This window comes from Colossoma macropomum, unplaced genomic scaffold (assembly GCF_904425465.1).
Source record: "Colossoma macropomum unplaced genomic scaffold, Colossoma_macropomum, whole genome shotgun sequence".
Taxonomy (NCBI): Eukaryota; Metazoa; Chordata; class Actinopteri; order Characiformes; family Serrasalmidae; genus Colossoma; species Colossoma macropomum.
In genome coordinates this window covers 1014437-1034708 of record NW_023495878.1, presented here as the reverse complement: position 1 = coordinate 1034708, position 20272 = coordinate 1014437, and the positions used below count along the sequence as shown (strand labels likewise).

At 37.8% G+C, this 20272-nt stretch overlaps 1 protein-coding gene across 2 annotated transcripts in view; it reads left to right on the top strand.

Moving 5' to 3' along the window:
* The window catches only part of cped1 (cadherin-like and PC-esterase domain containing 1), an 88070-nt gene that overhangs the window by 42634 nt on the left and 25164 nt on the right, over positions 1 to 20272 (top strand). The gene's annotated exons all lie outside the window — the stretch shown is intronic.

Here is a 20272-nt window from a genome sequence, read left to right as displayed (position 1 = left end):
TTCACTATCCAGTAAGTTCTGAGCAAATGGCAGCCATTCTAGATCTAGACCTTGAGTCACATAACCGCTTGAACTTAGTATTCAGTTATCCATCTTACTTTGAAAGGCATTTTACAGGCTTCAAAAACTCTTCAGTGTTTCTGAACGAGTGCTTGAATACTCATTAACAATAACACCTACAAGATAAAATATTTACATTTCATTATTAACTATAAATTTAAGTATCTTTGTACGTTTTAGATAGTTACATCATTTGTTAATAAAGAATATTCCAGTTTTCAATTTGTAACAAAGAGTTTGCATCCCATTTTATGATGGACGTCCTAAATACTATGCCGAGATGTGTTGTTACGTTATGTCAGATGTTTAGACAGAGTCTCACTGGATTTCTACTTACTTAGGTACCAAAGACTGTACAGAAACGTTCTGAGTCACATGATTTCATAGTCAGTTTAGCAGGTTTACTGAATGCAGTCAAGTTCATATTCAGTTCCTACCTGTGGTCCAGGTCCAATTCCATTTTGAAAGAAATGACCTAGAAAGGTGAACATAAATATATGCCACATTTGTATAGATTTACAGCTAAATATATTTAGCTGTATTTTAGCTAAATTCTAATCAGTTCTAATCAGCTATACAGTTTAGCTAGGGTGCTCAGCTCTGTCTCAGCTCCACAGCAGCTAAACGAGTGACTGAGGAGGCACTCAGCTTCTTCAGCTGAATGTTGTTTAATGGTCAAAACTACAGCCAAAAAATAAATGTTTAAACGTTGACATGTTAATGTCTTTCTCCGTCTTGGTTCTGTTTTTCAAAGAAAAGGGATGACCTGTGAAGTCGTAGGGAGGAAGGGTGGCTGTGTTCAGCCTTCAGCTAATGTTACCTGTGTATGAAATAATTTTTTATAGCCTAATATCACGGGAGTCTTTCAATAATGATCTTAAACATTGTTGTAGTCAGTTCATTCCTTATCCTTATTTCTAGGAATTGTTATTTTTGTTGATATATTACAGTGTCCCCCCTCAAGACTGGACTGTTTTGATTTATATGTCTTGTTTTTCAAATTAATTCAACTTGTAATAACCATTTTTCTGGTTTTATGATAGTGTTTTGTTTAAAACAGGGATAAATATGTCTCTCTAAACGACAGAAAAAATGGCAGAATTGTCAGGAATCCACAAGAGTGTTGTAGAATTCTGTTGCCGTCTAAAGGTTTAATAAAGACAAAGTACTAAAATACTAAATAATGAAATAAATACCAGCATAACAAACAAATACTCTTGAGCCAGCCTTAATTTGTGTAATAATGAGGATGAGGAAGGGAAGTACCTGCTTATGGGTCCTTCGAGTTTAAGGGGTTTAAGGTTTTGATTTTGCACACAGAAAACACACATACCCGAGAACAGACCACAGGTGGTATAAAGTATCATATCCGTACTGCATATACAAATGCGTTCACGTATCATATAGACGTTGTAGTTGAATTTGAATACAGTGCCACTCACTCTTAATTGGCCAAATGTGGATTATTTGAACTAGTGAACCAGTCAAAGTACATGCACATCCGTGAAAGGTGAAAACCATGAATGGTCTTCTTTTCTTGCATGACCTTACTGAACTAGTCACACACAATACTTCAATCCCTTCATTTTTCAAGCTTGTTGCATCTTTTGTTTTATTATTAATTAGCAGTATGGAAAACAGTCTGAACTGAGTTATCTTTAAGTTCTAGGAATCTGTAATAGAAGTTTGGACCTGCTGGTCGGTCATAGCCGTTTAAGGGGTTAATACACTGATACGTGTGAAGAATGCTTGCAGTGACTGGTGAGACAGGCTTAAACCATAAATCTATATTATGCTCTCATACACAGTAATTTAATTTACTTCAGGTTTGAAAAACAAGTTTAAGGCGAGTTCCAATGGCACTGCATTAGTCTCCCTCACACATAGACACACAAGCAAGAAGGGAACATTATGTTTTAAGCATTCTAATTGTTGAAAACAAGGTCAGTCTTTTTTCTGCTCTTCTCTCACATGCTCTTCTTTCTTTCCTTCTTTCCTTCTTGCTTTCTTGCTTTCTTTCTCTTTTCTGTTTTGCTCAGTATTACACAACACACACACTCACACAGTCCCACAGCTTTTCCGTCTCTCTCTTTCATCCCAGCCATAGCGTAGATCTTCAGATTTCAGCGCAAGCTGATAGGCCTGATCATGGCCACAGTGATAGGGTGGATCAGAGTGTGTGTCTGTCACTCTCCTCCACAGCAAATAACCGTGGCAGTGTGTAGCGGTGTGTATTGATAGAACAGTCATGCTAGACCGGGTCAAAGTAAGTTTGGCAGGAAAACTGAGCAAATTTTACATGAGACGGGACAATCTGGAAGCTTACGTTGCCTAAACCACTTTGAACCACTGTTTTAGTTGTGTCCAACAATTTCAGGTCAGTCTAATGAGTCTAAAGCTACATTGTAACTCTGGACGTCCAAGCTAGAAAATAAAGGAACATTGCAACGTACTAAAGTGAATGAGATTAGGCATAATGAATAGACCTCAGTTTTAATCCTTGGACGTTGTGAGTGATTGTTGTCATTTTGCTCTACGTTCAGTTTCCATTACATATTTATTCACATGTAATTACATCATTGTGTAAGCGATTGCGTAGTTAGTTATGTAGTTAATTACATTTACTTTGGATTTACATTGTATAACAACAGGTTTAAAACTTCACTTTTGTCTTGTAAAGTGAGGCTTTTCGTCAAATTCAAATCATAATATAATATTTCGTCTGCTTACACATGCAATTCTGGTATCATTTGATTGTCGGCCAATGTACTGTAGAAAGAAAAACAAACCAACCAACCATCACAACACTGCAAACATTGCAACGCTGGTTTTGTGGAAGCAACTTGAGTGTAAGGACCTTGGGTTGTGGAGTTGGTTTTACAATCATGTTTTCCAAGTGGTGATGACAGCTCTCTTCCCAAACAGTTATGTTTGGACGCTACTTCAGACTCTCTCTTTCTCTCTCCCTCTCACGCCCTCTCTATCTCTCTCTCTCTCTCTCCCTCTTTCTCTCTCTCCTCTGAGTTTTTGCTTGGACCCCAGCATTGTTCTGCAGCTGGCCGCTCTTCAGGCAGTATGTCACCAATCAGAGGCCTGGATTCACACCATGCGAACACAAGGGCAGTAAACATTGTTTTTGTTCCCAGTTAGAGAATGCTGGGGTGTTGCAGTCCAGAGCATATTTGTGCTTATGCATGTTTGTATGTGTGTCGAGATTGCAGAACGCAACAGATTTTTGAGGATTACAGCAGATCCGTGCTTATTTAATGTTTTTGATTTCTCCTTCCCTGACAGAAACAGTCTTTTTGTCACAGCTCCTTTTGATATACAGTGTGTGGTTTCTCTCCAAAATGACAGCAGCAAACACACACACACACACATATATATATATATATATATATATATAAAAAACACACAGCTACTGAACCGCCCGTAGATGAGTTAGATCAATCAGAGACAACCAAACCTCCATGCACTGACATGACCACCAAAACTTACTGCCTTTCTGGCACACTACGTTCAGGGTTCAAGCCTTAAGCTAGAAAAAGTGGATATTCTGGTCTTCTTGGCAAAAAAAAGCCTGAACCTTTATAGAAAATAGTCGCAGTCACAATATTAGTCGGAAAAATTGCGATTGGGTATTTTCCCCAAATCGTTCAGCCTTACATAGAGCCTAAAGTTATTATATTATTGGTAAAAAACATAAACAATATGCTTGATGGGGTGTCAGGTATTAGTTTTTAGTTTTAACCTACATGCTAACTGAGAACTCTAACAATCACGCAGGCTGTTAACACAAAATGTTCTAAATCTGTTAGCAAGATGGTGAATTAATAACTAAAATTATCAATGAAATGTCTTTGGTTTATGTTTGTGTGGTTTCACCATTCAGAATGAAAAAAATAGGCTTTACTTCTCAGGAAAAAAGCTACTAAACTGTCGCTGGAGTGGAACCTCCACTGTGTACGTCTTCAATACCTTTAGCAAGAGAACATAGTTGTATCGTATTCTATTGCAGTTATATCTTTTACGTTGCATTTTCTCATACGCTCATACGTCTTGACTCCTGTCTCCTTTATTTTATTTTTCTATTTAACAACAAATAGGTTACAAAATGGTACAAATGTGTTCCTTTCCCCTGGGAGAATAAATGAGTTGAGGTAAACCTTCCTTTAAAACTTGTATGAGGTACACAACTGGACCTCAAGTGTTGTTGTACTTTTGAGGGAACATGTACATTGTACTATGAACAAAAATGACCCTGTACATCACCCTTTTTTCTGACTGTGTAGATGCAACAGCAGTTCTATACTATGTTGCGTGTCCCATGTGAACCTGACAACATGGGCACTGAAATGAAAAGCAAGACGTTCCGTGTCACTCACGTCACACAGAGGTGAGCCAGGGCATGGAAGAAACAGTTACCCACTGCGAACATATGAAGCTGAGACAGTTTGCGGGCCCCCCAAAGCATGGGCCTGTATGTGAGTGCATACCCTGCAAATCCAGACGCTGCACCACTGACACAGCTTAAGTGAAGTAATTAGGCTCATGAATAATACGGTTATAATACCAGTAATAGCACTGGTTTTTAATATGATGTACATAGTTAAAATAGACATAGTTTAATTTGTAGTGAAAAATTATGCTGTTTATATTACGTAGTCATTATGTAGTCATATTTAATGTAAGGTTAAATGTGTCCAGTTACCAATGTGTATGTGTCTGCGTTTATGCAATGATTGATTAATAAACTAATGAACAGTGTTTAAAATTTTGGCAACACTGTAACTTTCCACCGCTTCGTCGATTTGAGTTGAAAAAGCTTCCTATCCCTCAGAGGACTGACAGTGTAATAGCTGTCATTAGCAATTCATTTTCTCAAGTTATTGTGGCTTTGTGCGTGTTTGACATTCGCTTACAGGCTAACCACACTTCATTATTGGAGATGTGTTAAAAGGCGTTTGCTGGTGACTGATGCGCTATTTCTTTCTGAAGCATCATGTGGCATATGGCAGCGCCTTGTCTGTCTATCTAATGTGGAGCCAACGAGAGCAATAAAGCAGGGCTCTTTTGGAATGATTGATTTGCTGTTTAATGAGTGGAAACTGAGGAGAATCAGCATCTCTTTGGTAGTGGTAAACCAGCCTGGTGGTTATGTTGGTGTCCTTATTGGTAATCGGAAACTTTGTCTTTTATCAACCCTTTAAATCGCCTTAAAACTCTAGAACACTCTTGAAGAGTTACGCTCTTTTTTTAACAAAACATTTTATCATAAAACAAGCTGCTTAATGATGGACATGATATTCGGCTAGAGACAAAATCATGTCATCCCAAGGACATCAAAAAGAGTAAGGACTTTGGTCATGCCCTTGTTAGGAAAAATACAGTCTCCTTATCTGACATAACGTTACAGCACATCTCTCTCATGCCATCTGTGCGGCATCCATCATGAAAAGGGATGTAAATATGTGTAAAACTATTTGTTACAAATTTGAAAACAGAAATAGTTTTGATTAAAAAAAACTATTGAACACACTTAGAATTATGGTTAATTATAAAATGTAAATATTACTGGATTTGGGTTTAATGAAATATTACATAATCTTAAGGCCCATTGCTTGACAAGACAAATACAAAAAGTGAAGTTTCTCTGCTTATGTCTGTTCATCTTTTTCATAAATCTATTAATTTATTTTCAAAAGAAAAAAATTAAGTGAAAAAAAAAAAAACGTTTGTAAATACTCCAGCAAATAAGTGCTCAGCACAAAACTATCAAGACAAAAAGGAGGGACTACTTTCTAAAAATATATAAAATAGAAGGTAGCTTGATTTGTGTGACACTTGTTTGGTCACTGCATAATTCCACAGGAGTTGTTTCATGGATTTGTTGTCTTCACCTACAATAATATAGGCCAAGCGGCCCACCCAGCCAAACTCGCCTGCTGCCCAACTTGGATGAGATATAGACAGGATATAGCTGGCAGGGTAATTTGCTTCCTACCATTTAGTTTTAATGTGGTATTTGCTCAATTTGGGGCAAAATAATATTTTTTCAAATTGTTTTGGATAATCTTTAAAGATCCACTAAATTTAGATGCCATGTACAGTACAAAATCGAGCTGGTGCAGGCAGAAAGGTCTGCATAGTCTTCTAGCATGTAGTCACAGTAAGCTTTATTCACAGAATTTCAAACCTTTTTCTGCAATGCAAGACACTAGAGAGAAATTTAGTTTTATTGAAATCTATGTTGTATTTCTGAAGAGGAAGTCATAAAAGAAATGAAATTGAAAATTTTTTTGCTGTTTTGCTCCTCCTTGCTGCATGTTTGCAGACACAAGCAGTCAGGTTCCCATAGTATTCTTCAAGGTACTGTTAATACTATTTTATACATTTCTACAGAAATGTATGCAAATTATTATTTGACCTATTATGAAGTGTAAAGCTGTCAGTACTGAAAGCATTTAGCCTGAAAATAAATGTAGGGGAAACTGATGCACTTAGTATTCTGATATGTGGAAAGCAAGCATAAACTATTCTCTGACTAGTGTCCAAACTTTTGACTGGTGCTCTCTCTCTGTCTCTCTTGCTCGCTCTCTCATATCCTTACTGTTTCTCAGAACCATGATCCCTTTCTGTGTTTCTCACTATGGGAGCTGACGGAATGTCTTTTGGGGAGGAAACTATTTTTTGGGGCAGAAACCGCAGCGTGGTTTTGAGGGAAACTGGAGTGATTTTTTTCTCTCATGAAGTGATGGGCGTCTTTCACGCCTGGAGTTGACATTCAGACATAACCAAAGGAGCCGATTTGTTTAAAGTGAAGAATAACAATACAGTGAAGACTTGAACAAAGGTTTGGCTCAATGATGTATGAAGTGAATGAATAGTTTAACAATAGCAAAAAGTATGAGGCAAATGGTATGTTCCTATTATTTTTCTTTCTCTTTTTCACAAAGTGACGAATCGTGTAAGTAGTGAGAGGGAAAGAGAGAGAGATATGCATGAGACAGGCAGGGTGGTCTTAGGGGAAAACAATGTACGAAGCTTAATTCTTTCCAACTGTACAGTGTTAGAGGACGAACCACAGTATCGTGCCTTTTCACCACTTTTCAAAACTATAAAAAAACACCCATTCATGCATACGTATACAGTGGTCACAAAAAGTATTTGGACGTCTGTGTCATACTTTTTAAGTTAAATGTGTTAGGAAACAAAATGTCAAAGCAAGTGGCTTTTATTTTAAACAGACTGTTTCAAGATCTTTCTGAAGATTGACATATGTCTTTCAGATTGTTATTGTCTGAGCAATTTCTTTGCAGATTTCTTTGCAGATGTCTAAACTGCTTTTGTACATTTCTGAGTTCATGATCCCGTGATCCCATCAATGACCACAAGCTCACAGCCCTAGGCATTTCCACCTCTTTGTAGTACCCTTAGTGCAGGCTGGTTGGAATTTTCTCCAGGTTTCTCCACACAAAGAGTTTACCATGAGTTTGTTAAACATTTTATGAAGTAAAAGAACCTTAACCAATGGATAAAGTGTCCAGATACTTACTGGGGCCACTGTACACTTATATGTTATGTCTCAAAAGTATAGTTTTTTATTGTAATATATATTTTTATCCAGTAATAATTTAGACAGTTTTGTTATTGAAAACTGAAATATTATAAACTAGGCACCCAAGCTTAATTTTATTAGATTTATTTTAGATGTGTTTAGGCTTTTGAGAACAACAAGAAGTTATTAAATGCTAAAAAAAATAGTGTAATGTCTGTTTATATCAACATTTGATAATCACTTTCTGAATTAAACATTCTGAATACTAATTTTATTAATGTAACTTTCTCAGTCATTTTAGAATCATGTGCAGCTTAATTTGTTACAGCTTATTTGGACCCTTTGAAGTTGTGGAGTACTAGTATTCTACTCTTACTGCTTATTCTAGACTTTTCAATTGTAGCATAAGTTCACCCAAGGTAGGCTGCAGTTTGCTGCATAACACACATGCATTTACAAATTATCCACCAAGTTTCCAACTTTTCAGCACAGACACTGTGGTTTTCTAGTACAGACATAAAACCTGACCCATCATTCAGGCCTTAAAATATTAGTGTATACAGAGTTGCCAAGTGGAGGAATTCTTTTGAAGACAAATTGTGCCTACTTTCTCGCTCACCATCCAGCCCCATTCCTCCGCTTCTAATCCCTCTCTCAGTTTGCCATCACATCCTTCCATCAAAGCCCTACAGCAGGAAACAAACATTCCACAAACCAGTGTCTCCAAACCCTGATCCTGCATATTTTATTGTTTTTGTGCTCTAATGCACCAGCAGCTCAGGCAGGGCTTGTTAATTAGCTGAATATTTGGATCAGGTGTGTTAGTGCAGTGACAAACACACTAAAATATGCAGAGCAGGTAAGCCTGTCATGATCATGAAATTTTCAGCTGAGGAATAATTGCCATATAAATAGTTCCAGTTAACAGATGTCTTTTTTTCTTCATTGCATGCAGCGATTAAAATACACACCTAAAGTGGCTAATTTACGTCCTATCTTGCTTCCTAGGTGTCAACACTTAGTAGCTCCAAACTGACAACAAACACAGCATAAGCTCAAATGAACAAACAATATTCATCGCTGCCCTAAAAAATGCACTATTAATAAACATCAAATAAACAAGCATTATTTACAGCAGCCCTTTAAATGCACTATTAACAAACATCAAATAAACAAGCATTATTTACAGCAGCCCTTTAAATGCACTATTAACAAACATCAAATAAACAAACATTATTTACAGCAGCCCTCTAAAGATATTATAGCACAGATATTTAAACTTCTGTTGTTTTCCCTGATGTGTCTATAATTGTGTTTTCTGTTTTCTTTTATTAACATGCATTAATCTCAACCCAAGAGATAAAAACACACTCAGTTCACATTGTGTTTGCTGTGACATGAACATACGTTTGTGAAAGTGACAAATGTGGAAAATTGTGATAAGCTCAAGTAACTGTGGTCAAGTGATTATGTAATAATGGTGACAGGCCTAAGAGCAGGTTTATGCCGTGATTGGGAACCACTGCAATGGTGGGCAGTGTAATGATATGTTATTGTTGCTATTAAGAATTGAGTATATCATGGGCAAATTATGTACATCAATTGTGGGAAACACTGCAGGAGTATTGCCAGTCCTTCTAGAACAATTATGTCATTGTAATAATGTAATCGTTTATTCATCATTTATTTTTGCCAATTGTTTGATTTTTCCTCCTGATTCTTCTTAAATTGTTTATTTTTGCAAGGGTTACAAAGCTCGTTTTTATAGCTGTTGTAAAGTGGGAAGCTACTGTTTTGTTACTTTCGCACTTTGTCCAGTCCAAATTGTTCACAAACCTGAGAATAACTAACCTTAGAATTACACATCTCATATTGTGAAAATGTCTTAATGTATTTTGATGTTGCCATATTACTTAACTTTACACTGCCATAGACCAACCACAAAGTCCTTATGTCATTGGACTACCCAGGTTATCATTGGTCTGCAACAGCTGCACGAGGTACATTGCTCCATTTAGAAAGCTGTTCTCTGATCTCAGAGTATGGTCAGACCCATGCCTGGTGTTGTCGTTAGTGGAATGACCCTCACTTCCCCAAACTCTTTCCTCATCCATGGAATCTATGCTGTCTGCAATTAGCAGAGGGAAGGTATCATATGTCACTTTGGCACCGCAAAGACACAGATGAGGTTCTGCTAAAGCAGTATAACCATTTTCTTGCAATGTTGCAGAAACTCATCAAGGTCTCCAAGATGTTATGATCCGTAAGGAGCAAGGATTCGCTTGTCAGCATGGCACTTGGTATACACTTGAAATTCTAACATATAGCTCTATTTTCAAACCTGATTTGTCTGACCTCAACCAGATCGACAGAAAGAAGAAAACGAGAGTGTTTTGTATTAACGTCAGAAAATTGAAATATTATCCAGATTCCCCTTCATCATATGGTATGATTTCGGAGCCCATGATGAATTGCTGATTACTACATAGAAAACATGGCAACTACATAGCAAACACCGCAGCGCTGCATGATTTCACCTCGGAAAATGCCAGAACAAAATCCACATGTGGGCTTTCCCATTTATGTCTGTCAAAACATGGGTACTAACGACAGCACGCAAATGTTACGTATTACAGTCAACCACTGACTTGAATGGTATTAGTTGAGAACGAAGCTGTGTTTTATACTTTGTGCTGCCTAAAAAGCACCTGTGCTTTTTTTCCCACCAGCTGCTATATCATCTGTTCTCTTCTTCTGTTCTCCTCTCATCCCTCTCTGTTCCTCTATTTTCCTTCTTCCATGGGTCAGTGAGATGTCCAGGCCAGGTTCCTTTAGATGGGGGGATGGACCATCAGGACCCCCTCTCCAAAAAACACAGAGTCCATTCACCCCAGTGTGCTTTGAAGTGTTCTCGTATGTCTGGGAGTCTGGCCGAGGGCATTGTCAGGCTAATGGGGAAAGCTTGCTTGGATGTTGGTGCAATTTGATTTTTAATAAGTTGAACAAGGCCTGATGCAAGTGCAGCAGATACGTGAACTGCTTTTGTTCCCACCCACATCATGCTTACACTTGCATACGTACATTCTCTGTTCTTATCTTTTTGTACTCCATCCAGATACCAGCACAACTTATCAAAGAAGTATGCATGTATACACAGAAACATCAGAAACATCTTAACCTTATTAAATTGGCTGTCTTAACAATGATCCATTCTGAGAATTTAGCAACAGGACCTGAAACTCATTTAAATCGGCCGCCATTGAGGAGTTATGGAGGGTGCATGTGCAGATTGGCCAGATGCCAACGTATCAGCGTGCAGAATTGAACTTTCCTTTTTCAGTGTCTGCTAGTCTGTTTGTCACACATAATGTGATGTTGAATTAAAAAAGAAAAAACCTTCAAGTCAGATGCAAAGAGTGGCTTTAATCTGCTCTTCTTCATTAATCACATCAGTTCTGTTGCTGCATTTGTTTGAAATGTAAAGAATGAGAGCTAACAAAACAAAAAACTATAGATTTTTATTTAGTTCATCTCACAAACTACCTTACTGAACAAGAAAAAACATGCCGCTTTGAAATGATGTGGTTCAGTTGGATCAAGTGGTTGCAAATGAATAAAATATATTTCATAAATAGTTATTGCCAAAACATGTAAACTCGTGTTGAGACAGTGTAATTCATTTGTGTGTAACAACTTGACACATTTGGATCATAAACACTTTTTATTGTATTTTCTCTCACTATGTGAAAGATGCACAATTCCTGTATTGCTGGGTGCACTGTGATTTTTTTTTTTTCAGAAGGAACACATAAAGCATTTAGAGCACAGTTTGGACCATAAGAGCTTACTATTGTTTTGTTTGATCAGATAACAAAAAATGTTACTGACATGAGATTTATATTTGTAGTCATATACTTTCTTGATTAGTAAGGTAGTTCACTTAGTAAACTACATTAACTAAATAGTAGTTAACTAAATAAAAATAGACATATTTTTGTTTTGTTAGCTCTCGTCCTCTATATTTCAAATAAATGCAGCAACAGAAATGATGTGATTAATGGAGAATAGCATTTTAAAGCCATGTTTGACTTGAAGGTTTTTTTTTCAACGTTTATTTGTTACAAATATAACACTAGAAAGCGGAAAAGCAAACTTTTTTGTTACAGTTGTTAATTTAAGAACATTTTTCCTTTCTCTGTAAAGATACCAGTTGTGACAGTGATGATACACATCAGCACACATGCCCTTCACAGATCTTCACATGTGGCCAGCTCTTTTTGACTAAACACTCACTAATCCCCATGCAAACACACATACACAGATGAATGACTTTACCCTATGGAGACATTAGTGCATATGGAGAGAAGCGTGAGCACTAGGTCATGGGGGAAGAGTGTATGTGAGTCTACTGTAAACTACCTTCTAGGACCCTCTGAATAAACACTAAGCTCAGCAGAGACCCATTCACCTCACCTGCTCTGTCCCTCAGCCTTCACATATCAACTTCACTGAAAAAAATGGTGCTTTGAAATGACATGATTCAGACAGGTCATGTGGTTGCAAATGAATGAAATATATTACATGAATACAGTTATTGCCAAAACATGTAAACCAGGGGTGCACACTGGTTCTGGAGAGCCCGTGTCCTGTGCAGTTTGGTAGTTGCCTTACTCAACCATGCCCACAAAACCTGTCAATTAACAGAGGAGTTGAATTTGAGCAGCAAAATATCAAACTATGCTGGACATCCAAGACTGAAGTTGTGCTGCCCTGATGTAAACTTAATGAAAACCAGTGTGTTGATATATTTCATTTGTGTGCAACTAAATTTGAATAATTAACATTTTTTTCAGTGAACACTGTAGTTAAACAGTATCACACAAAAAATACTAGTATTTGACATGTAATGTCATGACTATAAACTATAGATTATTTACTATACTAGGACCTTATATGTATCCTTTTTCTTATTGTTTTCCTGTTTTACATCATTTGAAAACTTACATAGCAAGCCACCATTTTGACGATACCTTGTTCTGACAACAGTTGCATATACTAGGACCATCTCTGTTGTCCTCAGTGTATCCTCAGTATTTCTGATCTCCACCACTTTGTGTGTGTGTGTGTGTGTGTTTGTGTGTGTGTTGGCATGGAGACAAGGAGCAAGGCACTCATTTCCTCACGTTGTCAGAAGAGTTTAAGTCAAGCTCGGTGAGGCTTTGAAGTGTACCAGCTGGGAATTCATGTCTTGGTGACAGAGAAAAGCGCCACTGTGTACCCCATCGTGGGTGCTAGAGCACCGATACCACCACCTCACAAACACTCTCTGTTCACCTCAACCTAGTCAACCAAGGCCACAGAGCGCATTCCCACAATGCTCCACTTTATCTAGCCTCATTAGTCAAAGGGAAACAGCACATTTGATGTGATGTGTCACATTCGCACAACATTAAATCGAACACAGCTGTATTTTCTAGCTAGACTGGAAATAAGGAAGATATTTTCTATTTTGGTGCTTAGAGTAGTTGGCTTCGCTGAGATTCTGGACACTACACTGGGTCAGCTCTGAGGTGTAAAAATTTTATAGGCTGCTGCAGCATGGCCATCTGCTATAGAATGGTCACTTCCTGGAGGCTCATTGAGGGTCATTCCACACCTGAGTCAACTCAGGGGTTCGGAAATGAAACAGTTGCTTCAGGTGTGTTAGAGCAAAACAAACAAAAAAAAAAACTTGAGTGCTGCTTGGGCAGTGAAACAGCAAACAGTTTTTTCAATATGTATAAAATGATCATGATGTTCCATTCTTTAGTTTAGAATTGGCAGCAAAGGCAGAACAGAGAGTAAAAAAAGGCCTTGAGTTTGAGAGAAGCGTTTCAGAGCAACTGAGATTGTGGAAAGAAAAAGGCTGAAACATTAGTAACACTTTATTTTCGCTGTAGATGCTCACCTTATTTTTAAGTGACATTCAATTAAATGTCTGTTAAAGTTAACTAAACGTTAAGTTGAATGTAATCCATGGTATTACGTCTAATCCTAAACCTAACACTAACCTTAACTACAACTCAGAACATAAGCAAACCAACCCTGTTGATAAACACCTGAGTTTCACCAGTTTTTGACAAATCATGCATTTGTAGATAAGCTATAAGAGACATAAAATAAAAATAAAATGTTACCAAATTATTTATTAATTTATTTATACTTATTTTTATATGATCTGCCTTGATAGCAAATAGTATTGTATATTACACCACAATAAGCCTATTTTCTGGGTTAAAAATACTATTCAGACTAAAAATGTAGGGTTGCAATGACTATTCCAGAAAATTTGATACATTCAGTAAATAAAATATTTTAAAATGGAAAAAGCCTTTTGAATGACTGGTGCTTTTATCCATAAATATACACACATGTATATATGTCTATGCTTTTAACCAGTGTTATGAAGGCATGCATTTCCACTTGCGCACAATTATTGTTTATTAGTAATTTTTCCATTACCTTGTAGTATATCAAGTTTCATCAATAAATAATAGTGATATGAATAACATAGACAGAATAAAATATAACTGAACATTCAAAAATGCAAATATTTAATGGTTTCAGCCCTAGAAAAGTGTGCTGTGATACCAGCCCAATTCCGAAATGGAATGTCACATTTGATGTTGTGCATCAGATGCTTTTTTCCTATTTGTGTTCTAGAGTGTTGACGTGTATCTTTTCTGTCTTTTCTTACTCTGTCTTACAATCTGTATGAATGTCTCCCTGCACGGCTGTTTTAAGCCAATCCTGCTTTTTTGATTTGGAGCATTAGCAAATGCGATCTGTACTCTGGCAGGCTCTTTTGTGCCTTTGTGGTTTTTTTTCATCAGTTTCAGACAGGCGTTAACAGGGCAGCTTGAGGAGGATGATGGATGTGGGTGTGGAAGCTAGCAAGGGGCCTTCCTCTCCCATTTTTTGTCTTTCCCTTTCTTGCTCTCTTTCTTTCTCTCTCTTGCGCACATGCACAAACACCTCTCCTTTTACCTCACCTCTCCCTTAGTGCAAATGTAAGTGGACAGATAGCATAGGGTCAAAGAGTGAGAGAAGGTCAAGCAGAAGAATAGCAAATGGAATGAACACACCTACTGTAACTCCCTGTCTCTGTAACACACACATGCACTCAGAGCTGTGTCTGGAGCTGCTGTCTGCTCAGTCCGGATCAGATGCGGAATTGAGGGGATTGTGAGCTGGTTTGTGCGCGTGATCAGACTGAGCTTTTGAAGTCTGTCAGATCTGAGCTGCTCATAAAGAGATTACACACTCCCAGCTGGGCTAAAATAGAGAGGGAGACAAAAAAAAACATAAAAGATGTGTACCTCCCACTAAGAAAACTAAATGTAGATGTTGTCAAATGTATGTGCATCAGTGAAGGTGTGTAATTGAGTGAGTTGTGACATTTGTGTGTGGTCTGCAGAGTTGTCAGCTGTAAATTTACGTGTATATGTTAATTTAAACTTATATGCATGTAGTCGAAATCAGTGTTGTGGTTCCGACTGCCTGTATATAATTGAAATAGTAATAAGGCATTATTTGAGCTAATAATAGGCTATATATAAACAAAATCATCATTTGGGAAGTGGCTGTCCCGAACCCTAACCCCTAAATTTCAACTTAATCGTTCAAAACTTTTTGTTTTCCAGTTTTGTTTTTAAAAATATCTTTTTGATTTCTTTTAAGATGAAATTGAAAGACTTATATTTTATGTGTGTACACTGTTGTAAGTACTAGGGGGATGGAGGTTTTATGAATGTACACTAAGGGGGCAGAGGGGCAGTTGCACTGGGGTCCATTATGCAGGGGGGGCTGCAGCAACCAGCCCTTATAAAATCTGTATTTAGGAAAGAACAGAAAGATACAGTTTATTAACAGCATACCTCACCAGTTGTCTTCCATCAACACGACACAGACAGACCTGATGTCTGTTTATCTCCCTCATATTCATAATACAACTCATCCATGATAACCATTTTCGAACGGATTCTTAACAACCTGCAACATGATATTTACAGTATTTATCATTTTAAAGTCCTATATAGATGGTCTAACATAAACATTTAAGTTAACATTGGATGCAAGTGGGTGAAGTAGGACGCCTAGAGAGCGTAAACTTGTTTGAGACAACAGTAGCAGATAAAGAAGCAAACTACACATTTTTTTCTTCCTTAAAAGTAGGTTTTGCATTGTGGGGTCATTTTGTGACAGTGCTTTGTGCTGGTTATCAGAGTGTCGCTGCTCCCTAGTTTCAGTTTCCCAAACTCTTTAGCCCAGTATCTACCGTAAATTGCGTTTTTAGAAACCCTTAAACATTAACCCAGCAAACAGGTTATGTTGCGACAACATCATAAGAATCTATTTTTTTTTGTGCCCACAACGTTGTCACAATGTTAAAATGTAATTCCTTTTGATAATGTAATATGACAGCTTTCTAGGAAGTTGTGAAAACATAGTGATAACAGTGTCAGTAAGTTGTGACAACCTTCTATAATCCTAAGTTCCATTGTGTTCTGCATGGAACTCCAAGGAATCTTGTTGAGTTGCCAACAGGTAATATTATTATTATATCATAATACCAGCAACGTAACAACCTGTTCAGACAACGTAAACCACCTTTTCACAACATTGTAGCAACGTTGCAAGAAAGTAGACAATGTTGAGGAAATGTTGTGTGTTTGCTGGGAATGGCTTAGTCCCAAATGGCTCCTTACTCCCTGTATAGTGCACTATGTGTGTTATGTGTGCTGTATTTGTCGTTTGCAGTTCAACCGAAGTGATGATGAAATAAAAGGAAGTTTGTGGTGCGTTCGAATCGGAGAGACTGGCTGTATGAACAGTCAGTAATGATTTACACCTGTGCATGCTTAATAGCAGCCTGCAGCACCAAAATATACTTTAGTACTGAAAGAACCAAAAATGTTACTAAAAACACAAATAGTTTCTTTGTTAAAACTGGTTTTGCTCATCTAAAAAGAGTAATGTAGTAGATTTCCAATCCACTGTTTATTCCTATACTCACAAGAGCATGGCTGCAGTTCCTAAACAGAGGCTCAGGGAGATGAAAATGCAGGTCTGTGGGGGCTGAAGTTGCAGTACTGCAGCTCTGCAGATGTATATTACTGGGCCATGCTAACTTTATTCTGCCTAATAAACAGCAAAATGTTCAATTCTGTCTCCTTATTATTTACTGACATTGCTGGGATGTCTGGGATTTTTAAAATGCTGATAGAAAAAAAATTCTGAAGTCAAAGTACCTTCTTTAGTGAAGATAAATGTAATGGCGTTTTGCCAGTTATAGTGAACTGTGCTGCCTGTCACAGCATAAAACGATAGAAACAGAAGATTAAAACAGAAGTTAAGACACCTCTGGGGTTGTCTTAATGTTAGGACAGTATTTAGGAACTTTTGTCTAGTTAAGATGCTTCTGTAATTCTCTTTTCTTATCTGGTGTTAGGAGAAGATTATGAACTTCTGTTGTTCTGTAACAGCAACTCCTAAATTCGGTCCTAACTGAAGTTGTCATGGTGACTAAGCAGAATTAAGAGGTTGCTGTAATATAGGCCCTGAAGTCAAAGTCATTTTTTGTGGCATTTGACATTGAAATGAATTATATGTAGTTATGTAATTACATTTGAATTGTATGGTAAAATGAACAGTAACTTGCTGCTTCTTAGGGCTAATTCTATTGATTTTGGAAGAAATATTAGATGAATAGAGTCTTGATACTTTTTTATTTGTGTGCCTGTTTTTATGCAGCTCTTCTCTTACATTTCCAAAAGTGTGTGTATGTGTCTGTGTGTCTGTGTGCTTGAAGGCTGCCCTGTGCCAGGTCTAGAACTGGAGATCAAGTCAGCCTATTCTTTGCTAATGCACATCTGGAATCAATGCAAGGAGACAGTGCTGCTGAGTTGATGGAGGAGAAGTGGAACATTTTTACTCTTTCGCACATGTGAGGCCAGCAAAGTAGAATCCACTTCTTTCCCTCACCTGATGTCCCACTGTTACTTTTTCATCTGGCCCCACTGCAACACGCTGAAGACGTCAGCTGTGTGTTGATGTAGTTATGTAGATCTGTGCTGAGAGACCCGTGGTCTGGGTGTGTGACGTGTGCTGAAAACAGGATATGGGCTCTGGCTGCATGATAAGCTCTGGCAGAGGTGTTGGTGTGTATGTGTGTGTGAAAATGGAAACAGGTTTTGTCTGGCTTGTTGATGTGGTCAAATGAAATGGGCCAGTTCCGCTCCAGGAACACCCGCTCTTGGTCCTGTGGGTTTTCTGTAGTAGCAATAAATAAGTTTTAGGAGATTTGTGTCCTGCTAATCCTTACCACAGTGAGCCAGAGCCTCATTAAGGAAATTAATTGGTGTGTGGATATGGGTGGTAATACTCATTCACTCATATTTCATGAGTCTAAATGAGTAGAAAAAAACAATGTGACTGTATGACAGTGATTTGTAAAATGCAATATCCTCTCAGCAGCTTGCTCATTGACATTATAGTGCAATCCACAATTCATAAACCAGTCTGAGTTATGGCAGGCAGTTCTGAACTCAGTCTCCAGACTGAACAGTAGAGTGTAGAGTACATCTCCAGACCTCATGCTACTCGTGTGTGTGTGTGTGTGTGTGTGTGTGTGTGTGTGTGTGTGTGTGTGTGTGTGTGTGGATCTCAAAGCACACTCTTTAAATCGTTCCATGGTCTGGCTCTTGCCCAGTCTCCGGTTCTGAATTAATTAACCCTCTTGTATCAGATCTAGTAAATGTACGCATTGCCGTTCCCGATCCTCCCCTCCATAAATACGAACTCTAGTAAAACTAACTCTTAGCCAGGAGTAAAATAACACCTGATATGCCCTGTTTCTGTTATTCACGTATTTCCCCAATTCAGTAACTACTGTATAGTTTTCCATGCTTAGTGAAGTAGATAAACAACATTTGTATAATTGATATATGTTTTAAATCATTCTGAATTATACCAAAATAATCTAATTGAATTGACCGGTGGTGAAATTTGAAATTTCATGATGGACTAAATAAGTTTCTAAAGGCCACATTGAATCATTGTGAGGTTGGAGATTTATGCCTGTAATTACAGTGCTTCCCATTCCCAGCCCTGCAACACTAACTTCACTGCGCAGCTAAGTGATCTCCTGGTTCTAGCTGACCAAATACAACAGATGATTTGGCTGAAAAGAGGAAATATATGTCCCTCTCAAGCTTCTGCCAGGATTTGTAATAGACTTTGTTGCTGACATCTACATGATCTAACACACTCACTGAACTTCTTTCCTGCAATATTCTCTTATCTAACACCATGCATATATCTGACATAATCAATAGTCCAGCTACAGATATTTGGCTTTAACCATAATTTGTACTCTCAGTGATTTTTTCCTTTAGAGCCTTGGTTCCTTTCAGTGATTCTTCCACACACTGGTAGTTTTTTCTTTTGAACTTTGGTTCTTCCCACTGTTTCTTCTTCATGCTCTTAGGGTTTTTGTTTTGAATCTTGGTTCCCCTACACTTTGTTCCTCATGGTCTTAGGGACTTTTTCCTTTTGACTTATGGTTCCTCTCTGTGTTTTCCTGACACTGTCGTGCTTGAGCTTGTTCTTTAGGGGTCTTACCCTCTCCGTGTTTTTGTATGACTGTGTTGTTTTTTGTAAGGATAAATTGGGCCAGATATATGAATGTGTGCAGGCTAGCACAAAATGTGGATTGATATGGAGCAATACATGATGTTAATGTGCCTGAAAGTAACATTCAATTTACGAAACCTGTAACTAATCATGCAGTTGGCATGCACATAGGACTGCCTTCTAAATCTGTGTGCTTTTGAGGTTCAGGGCTAAAGAAGCAGTGAGATAGTGGAGTGGTGAAGTTTGGGATAAAAGACAAAGTGCAAGTTCAGTGACATAAAGATAACTGAAGTTCTTTCCTACCAAGACATTGTGTTCCTGCTCAAAAAATAAAGTTTGAAACAGTAACACTGAGTTTTTCTGTTGACAAAGATTCTTTTAGCATGTGTTTGAGGCTTGTGCCTCTGTCTAGCTGCTATGGCAGCTGCCATTGTTAAAGAAAGTCTCCCAACCACAAGCTTACAGATACTACTGTGTTTTATATTTAGTTAAGAAAATACCATGCAAGTTTGGCACTCGGTGGCACTTCTAATAGCTACACCCATTTGTTTTGTGATCATCCCTGGTTTTGCATGATTTGCTTTCAAATGCAGATGTATGGTAGGTATAGAGTAGTGGGTAAAATGTCTGTCTGTCCTTGGGCAAGACTCCTCACACTACTGCCTTCGCCTGCCTCTGTAAAATGATCAAATTGTGAGTCGCTCTGGGCAAGAGCATCTGCCAAATGCCAAAAATCTAAATGCGTGAGGGAGAGTAAAGCATGTTACATTTTTCCATGTACATGGGACATAAAGTTTAGACTTGTATGCCAGTTTAGTATATAACATCCAGGCAGAAAGCATATTGTTTGTGTCTGAAACTGGTGCACAGATCTTGTCCATAGTGTCACTGATGCTCTGGATATTTATGTATTGTGCATTACAAGCCTTGACCTTCATATACACGTGATTTGAGACTATAAACATATGTGCCTTCATCAAA